Source organism: Ictidomys tridecemlineatus, chromosome 13, assembly GCF_052094955.1.
Source record: "Ictidomys tridecemlineatus isolate mIctTri1 chromosome 13, mIctTri1.hap1, whole genome shotgun sequence".
NCBI classification, from domain to species: domain Eukaryota; kingdom Metazoa; phylum Chordata; class Mammalia; order Rodentia; family Sciuridae; genus Ictidomys; species Ictidomys tridecemlineatus.
In genome coordinates this window covers 12,764,297-12,781,844 of record NC_135489.1, presented here as the reverse complement: position 1 = coordinate 12,781,844, position 17,548 = coordinate 12,764,297, and the positions used below count along the sequence as shown (strand labels likewise).

At 44.4% G+C, this 17,548-nt stretch overlaps 1 protein-coding gene and 1 long non-coding RNA gene across 2 annotated transcripts in view; one reads left to right on the top strand and one right to left on the bottom strand.

The window, feature by feature from the left end:
- Positions 1 to 17,548, bottom strand: part of Bcl2 (BCL2 apoptosis regulator) — a 164,463-nt gene that overhangs the window by 101,151 nt on the left and 45,764 nt on the right. The gene's annotated exons all lie outside the window — the stretch shown is intronic.
- Positions 8,672 to 17,213, top strand: LOC144369761 (uncharacterized). The gene is made up of 3 exons (XR_013429495.1): positions 8,672 to 8,942; positions 9,091 to 9,258; positions 16,933 to 17,213. It is a non-coding gene; the product is annotated as an uncharacterized LOC144369761 (long non-coding RNA).

Below are 17,548 nucleotides of genomic sequence, written 5' to 3'. Positions count from 1 at the left end.
TTCCCAGAAGGTCAGGGCTCAAGTGATCTTTTGTGACTGTTTAGTCATACATTAAAGGTCAACCCCAAAATTAACACAGGAATTAACAGAGTCCCCCATAGTGAAGGGATTGGCCTATGATATCACAACACAATGTGTTTGACTCATTAAGGACGAGAGTGGTTTTGAGTGACTCCTCTCTGCCTCCTGTCCCCTCTGTGGACAGGGGTTACAGCAGTGGCCTCCAGAGGAGAAGAAAGGGAAGCCAAACACCCAACACTTGTACGCACATCTGCCACTCAGCCCTTCAACAACACTGTGGGGGAGGCATTTTACAGACCAGGAAACTCAAAACCACCCACTAAACAAGTAAGCTCACTAGGATCTGAACCAAGAACACTTTGACTCCAAAACCGATACTCCTGCTGGCCTATCCTACTCCTGCTCAACAAAGCAGCTCTTGATCAAATCACGCTGAACTAGATATTAAATCAGGAATTTGCATATCTGAACTTTGGTGGTGCTGCATTATCACTACCACAAGGAAGATCAAAATATTCTCTCATTTGTGAATGTGGGGGAGAGGATGAATTTTCACCACTCATGAAAAATGAATCACGTTAAAAAAGTAATAAGAACCAAGTTATGGTATGGCTGAACATTACAAATAGTATGTCTACAAAATTTTGCATGACGAGTTAACAATTGGGCAAAATGTTAATACATTTTGGCTATTTTTCATGAAATCATGAATGGGCAGAAGCCCAGTGAGTAGGGTGCTGTTGGTGGAAGTGGTCGTAGGGGCAGGAGATTTTCATTTCATCCACAAAATGTACTATTCCAAAGTGCCATGATCCTCATGGGGAATGGGAACTTTCTGCAGGGATAATCGGTAATTGAATATTCTTTTTTTAATCTCTATCCTTCCATACTCAAGCTCACTTGAAATTCAAACCTCTTTACTTTTCAGGTATTTTGAATACTATTTATGAAATTACTGTCTTTTGGAGAATTTCTAATGCAAACCTGTGGTCCAAAAGTCCAAGCAAAGTATTTAAAACAACAACAAAAAGCCAATGAGCAAATAATAACGGTAATACAAAAAATCTACAAATAATCAAAATAAGTAAAATATTGGCAAGGAAGAATTTATGTTGCTCATGACAATAAATAACATGGAATATCCAGGCTTATGGATACCTTGAAGTCTCAATATTGGTGGAGGGGGAGAGTTTTAATTTTAATATTTAAAAGACAATGCTAACTGTATAAGCTTATGGGGAAAAAAAAGTTTTAAGAAAGGTATTTTTTATTTGACTGTCAAGGCACAATTTTCAGTCAGTCATAAATAATGAGCTTTAGCATTAGATTTACCATCTGGAAAATAAAAACAAAACAAGTTACAAGACTTCGTGTCTTTATGTCTCTACTGATCTTTTGCTCCTCAAACATAAAATGCTAATCTTCTTGCTATCTTAAAAGAAAAAAAAAAGACATCAATGAGATTTTTATTCACTAAGAGTATTAGAAATGATGAAGGGGTGAATATTTACAAAGAAACAGAACTTGTTGAATCTTGCATATTTATGTCATGGCTTATCTGGCAGAAGATTTGCTTTAAGTTAATTGAAAGCAAATTGAAAGTCAGCACTTTCTTTTCTTATTAACATTCCAAACTCCCTTAAAAATAATTTACTCACTTTCTGCCTATGCCCTCATGTCTTAGGGGGGTGCTCTTATTAAAAAAAAATAGCATTTTTTACTTCCTCCGTATTCAAGCCAATGTGTTAGGGTCGGTCCTGCACCAGTTCCACCCAGGAGAATGGTGCACAGATAAATGCATCAGATCTGGATCAGGGTTATAAGAGGCAGCAGGCAGAAAGGCAGGAGGAAGAACGGGCAAAATGAATGGCTGCCGAGCATCTGCTGTTTCAGACCTGATTTAAGTGAACACACAGACAACAGAAACTGACTCTAAAAACAAAAACATATTTTAATGGTAACTAAAATTATCCTGAGGATGCACACAGTGTGGGTTTGTCTCCTCATTATGCACCTCCCACGTATGCAGCATTTATTATGCACCAGGTGCCATAAAGCACTTGGCTCACATTCATTCCCTCAAAGCTCACAAGGACCCTAAGAGGAAGGTGTTGTTTACTTGACACTTTGCAAATGAGGAAAAGGAGCCAGGAAGAAGACCTTGGGTAGAAGAAGGCAGAGCTGGGGTTTTGAATCCAGGAAGTTGGCTTGAGTCCATACCAACAGCCGACACCACCCTGACCAACTGTGAAGCTGGCTGATAAGAAGCGTATTTGGAGCAATTAGAAATCACTTCTAACATAAGACTATATTGCAACATGCAGAAAGGGTTAAAATATTCTGTAATCCTACCACTACCTACATGGCACAACCCAGTCACCAGAGAGACCTCCAAAGTTTCAGAATCCCGTTTGCAAACACCAGTGATCAGTGCAAAGCTCGGGCCCTAACACCCTAAGCCATTTACAGTACACACGGGGTGGGGTGGGGTGTGCTCCTTGAGATGGACATGAGAGACTGCTATTCTAGGAATTTGCTTATTTCTGTTATGATCTAGATATGAATAATTTAATTGCTAGAGTTTAAAGACTTGTCTGTTTTTAGAAAAACAAGATTTTTATTTGGGATTCCCCAGTATATTAGAAAGATGATTCTCAGTAAATTGTGGGCAAGAAGGAAATAATATACATACTTGTGGCTATGAGTAGTTAACCAGAAAGACAAAAAAAAAGAAAAGAAATTCTGGATTTGCACAGTTCCAGTGCCAAAAACGGCTCTGTGCTTTCTTTCTTTCCATCCACTAAGCAGTCCTCTCTTATCGAGGAGGATCATTTCCCACCTGCGTCTTTTACGTTCTTGACATGCACATAAAGTTAGCGTTTATCTTCCACCCACTGCAAGCTTGCTCAAATTATTCTTTCTTCGGTCTTGACTTTCAGGAGTTGAAATTTGTTTGGAAAGCTTCCGCACCAGAGAAAGCTTCCTTTTATGTACAACAAACTCCCCACTACGGAGAATGTTTGCTTGGGAGATAAAGGGATGCCTGCCTGGTGGCTTTTCTGCTTTTAACAATGGCCATGCACAACATGACTGTACCAAAGCGAGAGCGTGCTTAGGCGGCACCCGTCTCCCTTGGAGGAGTGCGCTTCTTAATTGGGGTCATGATCATCAAGGCCAGTTTTTAATAGCCCAATGTTATCTGAAGTGCCAAATGTTTGTATTATAAATTAATACATGTATTCAAAATATGGATTATGAAAAAGATACCAGATGTAGCAGTCCTGCCCTCACTCTTCACTCTGAGGATTAGGTTTCAACTGAAATGAAGATCAGATCTTCTTGTGGGTGGTCAAAGGCACCCACCCTCCTGCCAGCAAACGGGGAGTGCACTCCCTGGGTCTCCACAAAACCATCGGAGGAGAACATAAAGCCAGAGCATGAGGTCTTCCAAAGGTCGCATGGACCGTGGGCAGAGAGGAAACTTAGAAAAGCATGGATGCAAACCTGCAAAACGTGGGCCTGTCCCTAGACCTGGCCTGTGGATTGTACAGAACCCGCTGGCTGGGACCTTGGACAGACCTAACAGAGTCTCTGACTGCAAGCCCCATTCCCATCAAGGGCCTTTGGAAGACAAACACATGCAAGGGAAGGCCTGGCAGTTGGCATCAGTGTCTCCCTTTACTGATGGCATAGCTGAGGTCCAAACGAGTTCAGTCACCGGAACCAGACAGGTACAGGACACCACTTGCTACCCCCTCCAGTTCCATGAATTCTTAACCAGACCTTCTCTGTAATACCTGTTACAGGTCACCAATAAAATGGGGTGACAGTGTGGACAGCTCAGTACCAGCATTACCTCTGATAAACAGACCAACTTTGATTCTTCAAAGCCCCCTCCCTCCTCTAGCGGGCTCAGCGTGTGTCCCAGGGCTTAACTGTGATCTTACCTCATTTCTCTTGCAGGACACACTGTCCATACTTCTAACTTGTAAAACCACATCTTGATTTATTTGAACATTCAGGTCTTCAAATACCAAAATGCCCTTGTGTGAAATCCTAAAGTTGAGGATTTGGACTTGGAGAGATGCCATTTACCAGCCACGAAAGGCAACGTGCTTTAAAGAGCCTGGATTTCTTTTCTTTCTTTGCAACTGAGTTAGTTGCTTGGTACACTTGGGATACTCGCTTCTTAACCCTGTTTAAGAACCAGTTGACTGGGTTTCCCCTGTGAAAAAACCATGGGAAGACAAGGTCTACCTACCTCTCAGAGGTGTTGTGAAGATCACCTAAAGAATGTTTCACAGCATGTGGCCCTAGGAAAGGGCAGGGTGCTGTATACTGCCACCATACATCCTCAGTGGTTGGCTACACACACACACACACACACACACACTCCCACATTTCTGACCCTACCCCCTAAAAGGAAATTAATTTTGTTCTTATTTGAGGGGATTTCACAAAATGTCACATTGAAAATATTCATGTTCTAAAAACTAAATTTAATTGAATGTGGCAAGTGAACATACTAACACTAATGGTGTTGTCTCAATCTACAAGTTCTTGAAGGACAGAAGGAACTTAACCTGAAGATTCCTTCATCAAATATATTTGATGGGACAAATACAATTAGTGGTCTCATTCTGTTTCAGTTTAGAGAGGACTGAAAATGCTGTTATCGTGTATTTGGTTGGATGCTTACTTTTTACCAGTCCTATTAACTCAAGTTACAAAATGACTTTGGTAACATATGCACAGACAGGTGACCACATTTTGGAAAAGAGAAATTAACACAGAGTTAAAGTATGACTCACTCAGGGTTCTGCTGTAAAGGTGACAGCTCCGTGTGTATCCACTTAGATTCATGCCCAACACCACACATTTATGAGATGGCTCAGCTGGCCAGCACTAAAGGTATATAGTTAAGGATACCAGGTCTACTTAGGAGTTTGAGGTCACAAAATAGTGCGAATCAACCCAAATCAGCCTACCCTTGCCTCAGTCTTCCAAACCAGGTCCTAAGGAATCAACTTAATTGTACATAGAACAGGTGGGGGTATTAACAGTCATGTACTCCATCTATTAAAATCAAATACGTATCTGCCAACCAAGGCTGATCCTCTTTCTAGACTGTTTACATCAGTTCACACCAAGTGGGAAAAAATAAGGAAAGCAGGTTTTTTTCAAGGTTTAATTCATCCTATTTTAAAATTATGTAGCTTATTCCAATATTTTTTCATTGCCATTATTTTGTGTTAAATATTATTTTACCAATAGGAGTAAAAAAAAATATATACCTGATTTATTAACATTCCAATTTGGCAAAATAAGAAGTTAGCCTCTCTGCATTGGTCTTTAGAGTTAGAAAATGGGTGGAAGAAGCATAATTTGGTCAATTTTATTCTCCAATATTCCCCCTCCCATCCCTCTTCCCTCCCTCGTGATCCCCTTCCTCTCCTCTATTGGTCTCCCTTCCAGTTTCATTCAATTTCTTTTTTATTTCCCTGACTTCCATATGTGAATCCCACTTTTTTTTTGTTCTAACTAGTTATACATGACAGTTGAATGCATTTTGACACATCATACATAAATGGAGTATAACTTCTCATTCTTCTGGATGTACATACATGCACAGAGGGTAATAATGTCCAGTTCATTCTGTTATCCTTCCTACCCCATACTCCCTCCCCTCATTTCACTCCCCTCTATCTAATCCAAAGTACCTCTAGTCTTCCAAACTCCTACCATTGTGAATTAGCATCCGAATATCAGAGAAAATATTCGGCCTTTTGTTCTTTGGGGTTGGCTTATTTTACTTAGCATAATATTTTCCAGCTCCATCCATTTACCAGCAAATGCCATCATTCCATTCTTCTTTATGGCTGAGTAAAATTCCATTGTGTACATATACCATAATTTCTTTATCCATTCATCTATTGAAGGGAGCCAAGGTTGGTTCCATAGTTTAGCTATGGTTAATTGAGCTGCTATAAACATTGATGTGGCTGCATCGCTGCATTTTGCTGATTTTAACTCCTTTGAGTATAACCTGAGGAATGGTCAAATGGTTGTTCCATTCCACGTTTTCTGAGGAATCTCTGGACTGCTTTCCATAGTTATTACACCAATTGCAGTCCCACCAGCAATGTATGAGTGTACCTTTTCCCCCACATCCTTGCCAACATTTATTGTTGCTTGTATTCTTGATAATTGCCATTCTGACTGGAGTGAGATGAAATATTAGAGTAGTTTTGATTTGCATTTCTTTAATTGCTAGAGATGTTGAACATTTTTTCATATATTTGTTGATGCATTCTATTTCTTCTTCTGTGAAGTGTCTGTTCAGTTCCTTAGCCTGTTTGTTAATTGGGTTATTTGGTTTCGGGAGGTTTTTTTTATGTTAAGTTTTTTGAGTTCTTTATGTATTCTGGAGATTAATGCTCTATCTGAAGTGCAGGTGGCAAAGATTTTCTCCCATTCTATAGGCTCTCTCTTCATGTTATTGTTTACTTTGCTGAAAAGAAGCTTTTTAGTTTGATTCCATCCCATTTATTGTGAATCCTACTTTTATATGTAATTATAATGCACCAACTAAAAAAGCAATAATAGAAAGAGACCAGTGGAGTAGAGAAAATAGATCAGGGGGAAGGAGGAGGCAAGGGAAAGGAGAGGTACTAGAGATTGATCAAATTCATCATGTGCATGCATAAATACGTCACAATGAAATATGAATACGTATGATCATAATGCACCAATAAAAGCCATAAGAAATAAAAAGTATTTCTGCACAGAAAAAGGAAATAGTTTTGAAACCCAAAAGTTTGGTCAGTACTACCTCAGTTACCTTATGCTAAAAACTCATAAAGAGCAGAGATCCATGTGATCAAATGTTTCATAGGACACAACACATCATTTCAATATGTAATTCAAGAGAATTTCAAGATGTACTAATAAATGGAATTCCCAAATTCAGAGCTAGGAAAGTAGGCTTCCATCTAAAATCAAAGGAAATGTAGATTCTAAGGTACTATTACAAACAGAAATTATATTGCCATTCTGCAAGCCGAATTAAGAATTTTAATTAAAACCCAAAGAGCATGCAAAGGCAAGGTAACCCGATACATTTGGGTCATAATAATAAGGAATGAAAATACTATTGGTGTTCCAGTTCCGTAGAAAGAAGCTATAGTCAAGTATTGATTCTGCATCAGAGGATAAAGAACAGAGAATTAACCATTATGGTAAGGAAAAAAAAGAACACAGGTATTACCCACCTTGGCCCTGGCTGACAGAGGAGGGTGGAGGAGCTAATGTTCTCATGTTTTAACCGGTCATTTAACGAGGTTCTCTATGTTCAGCAGAATACAAGATGAGGGTGTGAGGATTTTGCATGAGTGTAAGCAATGCCCTTTGAGTTAGGGACACGAATGGAGGGAAGAGGCTTGGGGGAAAGAGATGGCTGAATAAGGAAGAGAAACCTCATTATCTTAAAAGAAGACAACAGAGTCACATGTTTATAAACTGAGAAACACGGATGTTATGGGTTTATAGTGTCCCCTCAAAAGACATGATCAAGTGCCTGGTACCTGGGAATGTGACTTTATTTGGAAACGGGTTCTTTGCCCAGGATATTACAATGAGGTCCCTAGTGGGCTCTAGGCCACCATGAATGAGTCCTCCTAAGAAGTGGAAGACAGGGACATGGGGTGAGCCAAGGAACCCCAAGGATTGATGGCCAACACCAGAAACCGGAGAGGCAGGAGGACGCTTCCTGGGACTTCCAAGGGAGCCTACCCTGCTGATAGCCGATCTTGGACTCCCAGCCTCCAGAGGGCAGACAATACATTCCTGCTGTCTACGGTACTGAGTTACAGCAGCCCTGGACTGGCACAGATGGTATGCACGCCCATCATTTAGAGATACCAAGGTGATTCCCCCAAAGAACTGCAAACGACAAAGGTGCTGTCTCAGGGAAGTGGGCCTAAGGGAGGAGCTGAGCAGAGCAGGAACAGAAACATTTATGAACAGCCTTCCTTGCCCTTTGGTTTTTTAACCACATGTGTGTGTTACTTTTATCTTTAAAAGAGTATAAATAAATTACCCGCGAGATATTATCAAAACACAGCTCTCTCCACGGCTGTCAACGTACCCTGACGATTGATGGCCATCTCCTCCACCTGTTCCCCGCCTCCAAGTTCCCCAGACACTGTCCCAGTCTTCAGGGAGAGCAGAGCTGGGCTGGGGGCGGGGGCGGGTGGCATCAGCCTGGACTTTGAAAGACGATGACGTCTGATCCCGTGTGTGCTCACACTCTTGTCTCCACTTCAACACCAAACACAAACGATCTCTGGGCTTGTTGTGGGTTTGTATCATGGATGAGGGTGATTTTCCCTACTGACTTGGCTGATGAGGCATCAGCTACCATGAACACTGAGAGAGCTCATCACTGGCTTCCTTTGTAGATTAAAAATGCAAACAGTGCCCGGCAAAGATTTCAGTAATTCGGTTAGCCTTTATCAGAAAACCTCACAACAGCACTTCATCACTAACGTTGGCTCATCATGTTTACCGAACCCACAAGAAGAAATTCAAAGTGTCCCCCGCATGGCCTGGGTCCAGCGCCTTTGCCCGGCGGTACAGGCTGTGACTCTCCTGGCTGTGAGAAGCCTCGTGCCCTCTGCTCCACATTGAACCCAGCAGCTTGTAATGTTGTGGCAAAACACTGCTGTCACCTCCCACGTGAACAGGCCTATCGATGACCGTGGGGACCTAGAGCAAGGGCCCCAGCCCCCATCACAGGGCGCAGGGCAGCATGCAGAAGGCAAACACAGGCGTGGGAAGGCTTTGCTGAGGTCTGTTTGCACACAGCTCCGCTTGGCAGCTGGGGAGCACCTTGCCATTCATTGGCACTGAGGAAAGGCCAGGTGAGTGGAACCTGAATGGAATGCCCAGCGGCTACCGGATGGAGGAACATGCAGGAAGCAGAACAAAGGGGTGGCATTTTATCAGCAGTAGAATCCTGATTGCAGTCATGGCCCAAGGGGAAACCGTTTGCTTTTATTTTCTTTCTAGCCTTCCTTTTCCCTCGGTAACACCTTCCAGCCATCCAGGTGATTACCTTACCTGCCTACCTGGTGATCAGACGTCTAGACTCAGTGTTTTCCCTGGCGTCCATGTTGCAGGGGCAAGGTCACCTCGGAAGGGACTTCCAGGACAGATGGGAGCCATGCCAATGAGAAAGTAAGTCACAGTCCAAAACCCCGCAGCATGCCTGTGTTGCTACTGCACAGAGAATAAAATGGCTCGCTTTTTACTATGTGACCTTGAACAGAACTCTCCCTTCCACCCAGCATGCAGAAGACATGGTGGTCCTGTGTAAAGCTGGCTACGTTCAGCTACACACATCTGCTCTCCAATTGTCTCTGTTACTGTCCCCTGCAGCTGGCCTCCTCCCCTTTCTCGATTTTAAAATATCACCTCTCAACATATCATGAGGAAGACCAAACCCTTAGACTCAGATGTTCCAGAAACCTGATATATTAGTTGTGCTTTGAATATGCCTGGCTACTTCTCATCTGCTTTTTTTTTTTCTTGGTCGCATGAACACTGCTGTAAACAAAGTCTGTGTTTTTCCTTGAGGTCACCATTGAACAAGTTTCACAAGCATTTCACTATAGTACAGGAACATGAAGGATCTGATTTTTCTTGTTCCATACCTACACACATGCACCAACATGTGCACGCACACACACACACAGAGCCATGGATCCTTTGAACTTTCCTAGAACTACCAGAGTTCCTTAGCAACATAACTGAAAACATGGCAATACCCTTTGGATCTCCAAGTTCTGAACTCACTATGTGAATTGCTCAAGAGGTACATAACTCAAGGCTTCAAGACCTCGTTTTACCAAAAGATATCTTAGTAGGCACTAGTCTACAGAACTTTCTTACAGAGCAGGGCACCTGTATCAGCTGTCCCGTTGGGGAGCCAAGCTCACCTTAGCCAGCAGGGCTGGGCGCTGACACAGATCACAGACAAGCAGGGCAGACAGTTCCTCCATCCTGAGGAATAAGCACAACCCAGCTCCTAAAGAGCAGTCTCCGGATCCTTACAACCTGATGAGCTCATTCAGAAAAAGGTGGCGGCGGGAGACATGCAGCCAATTGATCTTAAAAAGAGAAGAAAAAAAAAAAAAAGACAAAGTGCCCACATCCCATTTTCCTGGCGGAGGATGGGAGTTGATCAAGTGGGAGAAATAAGAGGAACAATAACTGCCCAGAGAAGAAGAAATGAAAAAGACTAGCACAACCAAGCTGGATCAGAAGAAAAGGGCAAAACCAAGCAGAATGATCTTTGGATAAGAACGGAATTACATAATACAGTGCCCGTAACACGTAAAGCACTCTGCGCCACAAATCACTTCTCTACAAAGAATTAGAAGGCGCACAATAAACACAAAAATCAATTAAGGTCTGGAGAAGGGCTCCATTCCCCCTCAAGGGGCTTCGTCTTATCCAAACGCGGTTGACTGTCACAGGTGCGGTCAGGCTGCCTTGGAAAGGGTATATATATATATATATTTTTTTTTATCATTTGTCTGTTCATAGAGTGAGTGATTTTTCCAATTTTAGTCTGCAAAGAAAGGCAGGAGTAGAATGTTCTTTCACTTAGAAAATAATCTAATCCGTCCCATTGCCTGAGGCTCCCCGGGCCTCTGCTGCTGCTCCTGCTTGGAAGAGCAAGGACCAGCCACACCAGTGACCAGTGGCTTGGTGGCCATGAGACCAGTATTACCTCATCTTCCCCACAAGACAACACCATCCCAAGCACCCCCATCCAGAAAAGGCAGAGAACAGCAGCACAATGCTTGGCCCACAGGAAGCACAAAATAAATATTCACAGAGAGGACAGGAAGCAAGAAAGAGTTCTCCAACCCAACAAGAGGAAACACCAGAGCCACAGTGCTCCTGTCACCAGTCACAAGAGACCCGAGCAGGGCAGCTCACCTCTTGTGGGACAACTCAACCTGTGTTTGTTGAATGAATAAGAAAAAGAGATAGCTTTGAAACTTAGAAATAAAAACATTTTGGGGGGAATCGTTGGATTTTTTATTAGACTAACTATGCCATTTAAGGAATGTGGTGATAAAGTTTTTGAAAAAATAAAAGTCTTCATTTTTCATACAAAACTGGATTTTTGTAATATGGGGTTCGCCTAAAGATGAGAACACACCTACGTATTTTCTTCGGACTCAAAGCACAAGTACTTTGTACAGGTACAAAATAAAGGGAAATAATCGAAAGTGCTTTCACGGTGAGGGTGTTTGCTATCAAGTTAATTGGCCCTGGTGTGGCGGATCACCTCCCAAGGTGTGCAAACGTGGTTGGTGAAAATCCAGAACCAGAGGTAAGGAACTAGTGCCAGGGTCAGAGCTTAACTCCTGAGCTGGGATTCTGACCAAATTAGGTCTCGTTGGACCTCGGGAGCAGCCTCTGCCTTCCAGAAAGGAGGTGGACAATGGCTATTTTGGTCTGTCTGCCCATCTGGTCTGCTGTGGCTGATGAGGTCAGCCACTCAGCTCCTGGCCAGGCCAGTGACTGGGTGCCTCCTCTGTTAGCCGGCCATCCCACTCTGACAAGAGCCCTCAGAGAATCCTGCAGGGACCCAGCCAGAAAGTTCCGGAGGGCAGAGGAACACTCACCACCACCCTGGCCTAAGTACAGTCCCAAGCTCTGGGTCAGTGGCATTCCTGTCATTGAAGAAGGGGACAGTACATCAGAACCTGACAGAGGAACAGGCCCCAGACTGTTGTCCCCAAATAAAAAGCTCACATCAACAGGAATATAAAAATGTTATTTAGAACTTCTGTTCTCAGATGTTTAACACAAAGGAGAGATTGTTGTGCCAGGGAACGACGAGGTCCAGTGTTCACCAAGCCAGAATTCTCTCGCTGAACATTCTGTTTCCAAAACACTAAGGAACACAGCAAGATTTCAAGACGGGGGAAAGAAGCTTCTTCTGGAAACAAGAGAGAAGGCTGAACTCCTCCCAAGAAAACGCAAGGCTCTGGGCGACCGCGGGCTCTGCGGGCAGGGCAGCCAGTGGGTATGGCGAGTCCGCCCGCCCGTGCCCAGATCTGTGAAGTGCTATGGGGTGGGAGGAAGCAGGCCTGAGAGGTTTTAAAGCAACAGAACATCCTAGTAACAGAGCATGCGAACTGGAGAACCTCAAGCCCTGTTTAAAATAAATTCCTTGGGAGTGTAGCTCAGGGGTAGAGCACCTGCCTGGCATGCGCAAGGCCCTGGGTTCCAACCCAGCGCCGCAAAAAAGAAAACAGAAAGAAAGAGAAAAAGAAATTAACCCTTTGGGCCCAGGGTTCCAGGCAGTTTGGTATAGTTTACCTTCACTGGGATTGTGGGCCAGAGAGGAACGTGCAGAGCCCCTTTACTACTCATCCCAAGGAGACCTCCTTTAGGAAGGTGGTGTGGGGGCAGCAGGATGGCTGACAGCCACCTCTCTTGAATGTCCACCATATCCAAATGCGTTGCAGAAGGAAGAGCCAAAAGCCCCAAGCAGAAAGAAAACTCCAGGGTGTCCATTTGTTTCCTCTTATTTTTATTTCCTTACTTTTCAACTTTTCCACTGAAAACAGTCACATTACTGTCCTTCATCCTCTCCCCTTTATGGAACAGCAAGGTTCTGGAAGGCAGTGCAACATGGATGGAGATGCCAGGCTTGGAATCCAGGTCCCCCCCCCCCCCGCCTCATCCTGGCCCCACTGCACTGTGGGAGCAGTGAATTTAGTCCACTTTCCTTCAACTCAATTTCCTCATCCATAAAATGGGAGTGAAGATGTCCTCCTTCCATTTCTTGCAAATCAAAGTGTAGTAAATGATAAAGAGAAGTGTCCAAACGCAGGTTCCTGCCTCACCCATCACTGCGCCTGCCCACAGCAGACACATGTTAAATTTAATAAGACAGTAAAATACTTGAATTCCTCTAGTTTTTCCTGATAATATGTCCTCTGCCTTTCCCCCTAATCTCTCTGCCTGTCTCTGAGCAAGCACACTGCAGATGAGGCAGGGGACCATTATACATGCCCTCCCTATAAAGCGTGCGTCCACACTGTGCACCGAGCATTGTTTTAATTAACGGTCGGGATGGTGGTAAAATTGATATGAGATGATGGTGCACACACCCCACCACCAGCGGCATGTCCTACCTCTGAAATTTCAAGGAGCGCCTTGGTTAAAATATACAAAGGAAATCCTTAAAGAGGTAAAGGAGAATAGAAGGCAACCACAGATATAAAAGTCAGGCAGGTCCAATTCTCAGCTTTGTCTCCAAATTTGTCTTCGAATGTTTTTGAAGAGCCTGCCTAATATTAAACATATTTAAGGAGTCAAAAAATCATAGCAACTAATAAGTATTAACATAAGCTGACACATATGAAATTTTAAGGTGATTATCCACATGAAAAAGATATTACTTTAGGTAATTCCTTTTGACAGGCGGCTGAGAACGATGACAGAGCGGAGTGACGTCCGGCTCTTACCGCCTGTGCCACGCCCCAACCCCTTGCTTCTCTCAACTCACTTGGGCAGAAGTACTCACGGGGCACCTGCACGTGGCAAACGTGGTATCAGGTCAGAATGGGCAAGGGATCCAGTTGAGGTGGCCGCCCTCTGAGGCCCTGGGGCACCACAGGGCAGCAATGTCCACAGAGCAGAGCTGCAGAGGCAGGAGGGGTCACAGGGGGCTCAAAGGGAAGACCAGGGACTCTCACTAGTGACCCGTGGAGAGGATGAGATGCCCGAGGCGCCAGGGCCCTGGAGGGGTGGGAGCACAGCTGCCCTCCAGGTGGCTCCAGCCAGAGCTCCGGTCTTTCCCTCTTGAATCAAAACAAACAGCCCAGCACTCAAAGCCAGCACTGGGCCCTGCAGCAGGTCCGCTGGGGAGCGGGGTCTGGAGGAAGGGCCTGGCAGTGACAGGACCTCAGAGGAGGTAGAAGTCGGGAGCTATAATGAGCTGGGAGGGAGAGACCCATTTCTCACAACTGCACAGGAGGCCCTTCCCCATGGTGTCGCATTTGATCTTCGTGGTAACCCGCAACCCTAGGTGTAGCACTTACCGACCCGTTTTAAAATCTCATCCGAGATCACAGAACTAGTTAGAGATGGAGCCAGGGCAGCTGGGTCAGTCTGACTTTGGGATCTGTTTTCTAAACTATGGTACTACTTCTCTATTTGCAGCAGCTTCACACAGACACAGGCATGCACTCAGAGGAGAATTTTATAGTCTAGGCATGGGGAAGGTCAGTCTAACCATGACTCAAACCCTTGAGGCTATAAAAGAAAAAACCTGATAAATCTGATTACATGAAAATAAAAATTTCCTGCATTGGGAAAAAAAAACCACCATAAACAAAGACAAAATACAATGGCAAACCAGAAGAACTATCTAGAACATGAATCACAGATAGAAGGCTAATTTCCTTAAAAAGTATAAGAAATGCCTATAAATCAAGAAAAAAAAAATCCAACAAAGCCCAATGAAAGTCAGCTAACAGAAAATCAAAACAGTTCATAAACCCACCAAAAGATACTTAAAAGAACCAGAGAAATGAGGGTTAAACTTCTCAGAATGGCAAACATCAAAATGATTGATAGATACACAAAGGTGAGGCTATGCAGAAAGCAACATTCTCAGAAATTACTCATGAGAGAAGAAATAAGGCATCCACCAGGAAGGATGATCTAGCACTATCTATCAAAATCACCAACAGACTTACTCTTGGATTTGAATTCCAATCCCAGGATTCTATCCTGCAGGTGAACCCAGAAGTGTGCACAATGACGTCGGCAGGAAGCCCGTTTTTGCTGCACTGATGGTTCTAGCAAAACTCTGACAAGAACCTAAATGTCCAACAAAAGGACACTGATAAATAAATGATGGCATATCCCTATGATGGCCTATTATTTAGACATAAAGGAGAAGAGGAAGCGCTTAATATATTGATATGGAACAAGCCGCAAGGCACACTGCTCACCAAACAAAGCAAATGAAAAATGGCAAGCGAAGTGTGTCATCAGGAATGGAAAACAACACCTCATGCAGACACAGGCATATCTGTGTGCACCCCTGGGAAGGTACACAAGGGACTGGCAACAGTAGGCGCTTTGAGGGAGAGATGGGTGGCGGGGGAGCAAGGTCAGGAAGGAGACTTGCTGGTGCTGAACTGTGTACTCTTTGAGTCTCTTGAACTTATAATATGTGCTTAGATTACCTACTCAAAAATAAATTAGCATATATACACTCATATATACATGTACACACATGCACACACACACACACACACACACACACACACACACACACACACCTACCACTTACAAATCAAAATCAAGTGCCAAAGAGTCTTCTGGCCCTCAAGGCTGTGAGAACATAGGCAAGTGGTTGCTTCACTATTTAGACAGGGTCTGTTTGCTCATTCATAAAATTGAGATGATCATCTTTCCTTCCTCCCAAGGCTAAGAGGAGCCAGTGAATGGATGTATGCAAAGTCCTTAGATGAGTGCCTGGTACATAGTGAACAAATGCAAGCATAAGTGCTTCTTCAATAAGTGTTGGTCAAGGAAGATGTCTCTAAAAAGTGACATCTTAAGGTCACCTCAGAAAGAAGTAGGAATGAGATAAGAAGCGGGAAGCAGATGAGGCAGGACGTAAGGCTCAGAGGGACCAGCACGTGCAAAGGTCAGGGGGTGGGAAATGCCCTGGTGTGTTCCAGGCAGCCTGTCGGGGTGGAGGTGGGAGGGCTGGGTACAGCCAGAGTTGTGGCTACTGACCTGCAAGGGACCAGTCACAACAGTTTCCCTGAGGTGGTGGTCAGCCAATGGAGCCTTCTAGGCAGGGGAATTCCATGATTGGATGGACTTTTCTAGAAAGACCTCTCTGGCCACAGTCTACAGGACTGTCTGGGTGAGAGAGGCCACCTGGAGAGGGTGGCAGTCACTCAGGGAAGAAGTGATGTGGTGGTGGCAGTGAGCCAGGACAAGGGAAGGAGTCGGGAGACACGAAGGAGGTGAATGGACCAGGTGGGTGACCTGGGTGGAGGTGGAGGTGGACAGAAGGTGAATCAAGGATGACTCCGAGTTCTGATTTGGTCAGTTTGGAGATCCATGACACAACTGAGACAAGAGTGCAGAGAAAAGACCTGGTGAGAAGAAGGGTGAGATGGTGACACAGTCCTAGATGGGCTGAGGGTCAAGTATCTCACAGGGTCTGGTGATCAGTTAGCCACAGGGTCTAAATTTCAGATCAAAGTCCAGGCCTGGAAACCCTGCTTTGGGAGGTACCAGGCACGTCTTCGATACTAAAGGGTTTGGTTCAAGCAAGACCCTTTGGAGAGGTGTCACCTGTGAAGCAGGTAGCTCCTGGCCCCATTCTTTCTCCCCTCCACTGCCTCCCTCTGTCCTGCCCACCCCTCCCCGAGGCTCTTCCCCTTCCTAAAAGGACGACAGTCCTGACATGAGGTTTCCTGACATGCTGATGGGAAGTGGTCGCTCTGACCAGACCCAGCCCATCAGTGCCAAGGCCTTTATTTTTCCCAGTTTGTGCCTCTATTTGTACACAGTGGAAGCCACCAGGAAGTGGTCACAGTTGGGTAAGTGCATCTCCACACCAGCATGAGCATCCTGAAGACCTTATTTTTCAGACAGGGGATGGGTGTCCAGCCCTTTCCCGAGAGACGGGGTTGTGCCAGGTGAGCTGTCCAGCTGTTTCTCAGAAGGAGCGCTCTGGGGTTTTCTCTCTGCTGAGGGGTCTTCAGCAAAACCGACCCCCACCTAAGGCTGAACTACCAGCCAGTTTACTAAGAGACCTGAGGATTGATGTATTTTTTTTTCTTCCAGGAAAACAAACAAATCACGTGTAAGCAAGATTCTGGAACAATTTAGCCAAGTGAGGTCTGGAGCCGGAACGGCAGAGGGCCAGCTCTCTCCTCCCTCACCGCAGTGACCCTGACCTCTCAGCTTCAGTTCCCTCACCTAGAAAACTGGGATTAACTGCTGGACCATCTCCAAATCTCCTTCTGGCTCTAAAATTTTTGTGAGTTTAGCTTCAGGAAGGGATGTGAATACAACACTTCAAAGCAATCATTAGACATTAAAGGAAATTTAATTTTGGAAACTGATTTCTTAACTGGGTGCCAGAAATGGTATCATTGTGTTCTCTGCAAAATTGTTGAAATGGCAAGTATGTGCATCCCAAAGGGAAATCCCTACTATGATACTGTAGCAGATGTTCGGTGTTCAGAGTCCATGTTTGCCAAAGAAGCCATGCCTTTTCACAGCCTGAAGAAGGCATAGGAGTGGACTCACAGGGGAGAGACAGTGGCAGCGGACCACGGAGGTGTTACTCAATCTTTAGCTACGTAAGTGATAGGCTTGTATGCTAAGGCACAAGACAGAGTATTCATTCTGCCAAGAAATCAACAGTGTATTTTCCTGCTTACGAAGGTTTATGTGA